Source organism: Dromaius novaehollandiae, chromosome 22 (assembly GCF_036370855.1).
Source record: "Dromaius novaehollandiae isolate bDroNov1 chromosome 22, bDroNov1.hap1, whole genome shotgun sequence".
Taxonomy (NCBI): domain Eukaryota; kingdom Metazoa; phylum Chordata; class Aves; order Casuariiformes; family Dromaiidae; genus Dromaius; species Dromaius novaehollandiae.
Window position 1 is genome coordinate 7,499,225 of NC_088119.1, and position 4,682 is coordinate 7,503,906.

Consider the following 4,682-nt stretch of genomic DNA (forward strand, 5'->3'; position numbering starts at 1 on the left):
TGTTGCCGTTGCTCGAGCCGGGCCGCTGCCTTACAGCACGTGCCCCCGCGTTGGAATTTTGGTGCTCGGGAGCTGATGGAGCCGGGAGGGCGGGGAGACGTGGCCTCCTGCGCGAGGCAGGTCGGTGCCTCGAATCGCGGCTCGAGCAGCCGCGGTGGCTCCAGGCCGAGGCGCTCGGCCCTGCTCTGCCCTCCCTCGCCCCGCGCCCTCGGCCCACCTTGGCTCGGCCCTTTCACCTCACTTTTTTCCAGCGTTGGCTCAACCCCACTAAGTGTGAGATCCTGCCCCCCCCCAAGGCCTCGAGTCCCCAAAACTTCCCAAGCCAAAGGGAGCAGCGAGGCGGTGCCGGAGGAGGAGCAGGGGTGCGGGAGCGGGGGACGTGCCCATGGCCACGAGGTAAGGCAGTGGCGGAGGCACCGTCCCCGCTGCCGTGGCCCGGGTGGCTGCTTTCCTCCCGCGTCCCAGCCCCGTTTCCAGCCGGAGGAGGACGCCGGGCGGGATGCGCGCTCCTCCTCTGCGAGCGCTCCAGCTGCCTTCGCTCCCAGGTCCGTAACCCGGCTCCGCTGAGCCGTGCTGGAGTCATGGAGAAAGCGTTTTCCCAAACGGGAATTGCTTGTAAAGGGCTGCAATTCCTCCCTGCCCCGCTCGCAGCCTTTGCAGGAGCCCTCGGGGGCCCCGAGCGGACGGAGGACAGTGCAGCCCCCGGCCTCGTCCGGCCCCCACGTCCTCGGCGCGGGAAGGGCCGGGAGCTGGAGCGCCCTGAAATTCCTCGTGGCAGCTTTGAGCGAGCACATCTGGTTCCAATAAATTACTCGCAGCCTGAACTCGCCTGACTTTGAAGGGCTGCAGAAGAGCGAGCGGTGAAGAGCCCCGGCGCGGGGGCGTCTCCCGCTCAGGGACCCTTTTCGGGTGCCGCCGCGTGGTCCCTGGGGCCGGGGAGGGCTCCGGCGGAGAAAGCCGAGCAGCGTGGTGTGAATGCACGCGGTGCAGCCCGGCCCTGGTGCCGTGGGGCCTCGGCCGCTGCCGCCGGGCTCTTCCTCCCCCCGCGGAGCCCTCGGAGGTTGGAGGAAGCGAGCGCAGGGGCCCGTCGGCATCGCCCGGGCGCTGAGCTTCCCTGCGGCTCCCGGTCTGCGTCCAGCACGTGGAGCCAGCCGGGGCCACCTCGGCCCCGGAGCAGGTCCTTGGAGCCCAGCCTCGGTGCAAAAGCTGGAGGGTTTGTGGCCTTTCCAGGAGGAAAAAATAAAACAACTGGCAAACGATGCTCCTTGCACAGTTTCCCTCTTCACGTGCCTTTCTGTCCCGGCCTCCCGCGTCCTGCAGCAGCGCATTCCCCGGGAAAACGCCCCTCTCGCTTTCCCGCTGGGCTCCTCTTGCGGCAGGGGCCGATGCCCCGGGAAGAAGCGGAGCGCAGAGAGGAGCAGCGCGGGCGGCCGTGGCCCCCCGGGCCCTTCCTGCCCGGCGGGGAGCAACGTGGCTGCGGCCCGCTCCAGCTCCCGGCACGGGGGGAGAGGAGAGGAGAGCGGAGCGGAGCCGGCCGCCTCTCGCAGCGGTGACCTCAGCACAGCGTCACCTGCCAGGTGGGTGTTGATCTTGGCCCCGCCAGCTCCGTTCGGGGGCCAGGATGAGGCCGAGGCGGCGTGACCGGAGCCCCCAGCTCACGGCGGAGCCCGGCAGGTGCCGGCGGGACCCAACAGCGCCTGCACCCAGCACCGTCCCCATGGGATGGAGAAGCATCCCTTAACATCCCGGGAAGCAGAGCCCCCGGCACCGGGCAGCACCTCCAGGTCGGTCTCTCCAGGCAAGGCTTTGCTTAGGATTTGCAATGACCCTTCTTAGGCGCTCTCAAACCTACAAAGAGTCTCAAAGCAACAAACTCGCCCCTTTTGCTTCGCCCGCGTGAGGCAGGTTTCGATACACGTGTGGATAGCAGCAGATCTGCCTCTACGAGAGGTCTCTGTCTCCACTGGGGCTAGCAGCCACCATGGGCTCCTTAGCTGGTGGCTAAGTGGTGCCACCCTTCAGCACCAGCAATTCACGTCCTGGCCTGGAGGACGTCCCTCATGACCACGCTCCAGTCCGACGGTCACTCTCACAACCTGTTTCTGTCCTTCTGCTTCAGCTACTTTCTTTCTCCATCTTTTCCAGCTGAATCAATGGTTTCCCAAGAGGCAACAATCCAATGCTCTGCTGAAGACCATCTACCTTTGACCGGCTGTATTTCCCTTCTTTGGGAGTAGGCATCCACCGTGGTTTACCTCTTGATAAATCCATGTTGTGTTGTGTTTTCTCCGTGTCTTTGCTAACTGCCTCCATCAGAATATCCCGCCTAAAGCCTTGTGCTCCTGAGGCTGGTCTCACAGGTCCATGGATGCCCTAATCCCGTCCTTTAATGCCTTGGAGAAGAGCAAAGGCTGAGTACACGCTGTACCCGGATCCTGGCACTTGTTGGTCCAGCTCAATTCAATAACCGGCTCTGAGGGTGCATCTCCAAAAGGGAGCACCTCAGCTATGAATCCAGGTTTTGTTTTTCCTTCGGTCTACTCCAGACTAACTCCATGGTTGGCCATTTCATCCAAGGTGAGCTTTTAAAATCATAACATCCTTACTTAACAAAACCAAGGCTAAAAACCAGCCTCCCCTTTCGCAGAGCCTGTCATTGCTGGGCAATGACATGTGTGGCTTTTCCCATCCTCATCTACCTGGGTCTCACTAGTTGTTAGCAACATTTATTTCCTGATCTACGTGTGGGAAGCTGAAAATCCCAGACCGACCCGTTTTCTGCCAGTATTTGCAGGTGGGGAGGAGGCCTTCAGGCAGAGGTGACGTAGTGGCAGGGATCCGGCATGGATCCGTCCCGGGATCCAAGCCCTCGCCTCCAGCGGCGGCGTGAAGAGGGAGCTCCCAAGAGCACAGCCGGCGGCTGGGCGTCCGCAGCCTCTTGCGCGCGGCCAATTCCCCGTGTCTGGCAGAAGCTCGTTACTGACAGAAAGGTCAGACGGAGCTTGGAGAAGTCCTGGGGGACGGAAAAAATGCATTTCCTCCAGATGCATTGCGCTGAGTGACAACTCAACTGGTGCTAAACCAGACGAGGAGGAGAGCAGGCGAGGAGCTTGTGAGAGCCTGCTCTGGAGGACTTAATTACGACACATTACTTCTCTTCTAATCACTCCCAGAGCCGGCACCTCCAAGTGACGGGACGCTGGCGAGGCTGGGTGACGGCGATGCTCTGCGGGATCTGGAGCCCTTCAGCTCTGCTGCCTCCCCTCCCAGGCAGGATTTGCCTCCAGGACCAGGATGGCAGGTTCCTCCAGTGGTGGGACCCAAAACGGGGCAACGCAGCAGACGTGCGAGGCCACCCTGCCAGCCTGCGGTGACAGTGTGCCCTGAGTGCTGGCAGCTCGGCCAGGCTCCTCCTAGCTCCTCAGGTGGCACTTTTCTCGTTAAAAAGAAAAATTTTGACGATGCTGACGTGGTAGAGCAGGTCCCACGGGGCCCTGGGTGGTTGGTGCATCAGGCCTGCAGCCGGCCGAGGAGGTCTAGGGCTGGGACGGAGGAGAGGGGCGCTCACCTCCCCTCCCGCGCCCGCTCCCTGCGGACACGCCGGCCCAGCTGCGGAGCAGCTCCCGGCTGCCAACACGAGCGAGCCTGTTCCTCCAGGCGCTGCGTCAATTAAAACATCATCCGTGGCTTGAAGAGCCCAACAGCGCAGCTGGCGATGTGCTTAATTGGGCCCCCCCGGAGAGCCTGCCTCTCCGAGGACCGTCCCAGCAGCAGCGCCGAGGGCCTCCATCCTTAGCCGGGACACAACGGAGCCGATTAGTTTTGCAAGGCAAACAGACCCGCCAAGCGCACCGCGGCTTTCTGACGTGAGCGTGCCTGCTCAGCGGGAACGACACCATCGTCTCGGCCCGCTGCGAAAACCCCAACTCCCCCGCCATCCTTTGGGTGCTCGGCCGGCGCGGGTCCTTCCCATGGGACATCCCTGGTGGCACGGGCCTCCGGAGCATCCCGGTTCCCTTCCTACATGGCTTTGCACCGTCTGGCACTAGAGGTGATCACGGAGCTTACCGAACTTCTAATTTTTAATTCTTAAAGTAGCTAAAAGTCTTGTCTTTTTTTTTTTAAGCCTTTTATTTCCAGCTCCTGAACGCTGCCGCCACGTGAAGCTGCCCCGGGCGCTGCTCCCCTTGGACGTCCACGACCGCTGCTGCTCTCCCGGCCGGAGGGGGTGAAATACCGTCCGCTTTCGGCACCCCGACGCGCAGGCAACACCGGAGCCGCCCAGCCCTGTGCCCGCTGGAGCTGCTTGCGCCCCGGCAGCTCTGTATTTGGGATGAATCTATCGGCGCAACAGGCACGCAGGGTTTTGGCGGAGCAGCCGGGCGCCCGTGGCGGTTTTGGGGAGAAGAGCAGAGGGCCGCGAGCGGAGGGCAGGCCCGGGCGGCGCGGAGGCCTCCGAGACGGGGCGCGGGGACTCCGGGCATCCTGGGGACAGCGTTTCGGGACGCCATCCCCAAAGACGCCCCATCGCCTCCCGAAAGCGGCCGGAGCACCCGCACCCACTGCTGTTTCCTATTTTTTTATTTTTTTAACTTTTTTCTCTCTTTTTTTTTTTTTGGTGCTGTCCCTCCCCCTCCCTCCTCTCCCTCCTTCCCCCCCCCCCCGCCTCCCTGCCCGCCCCT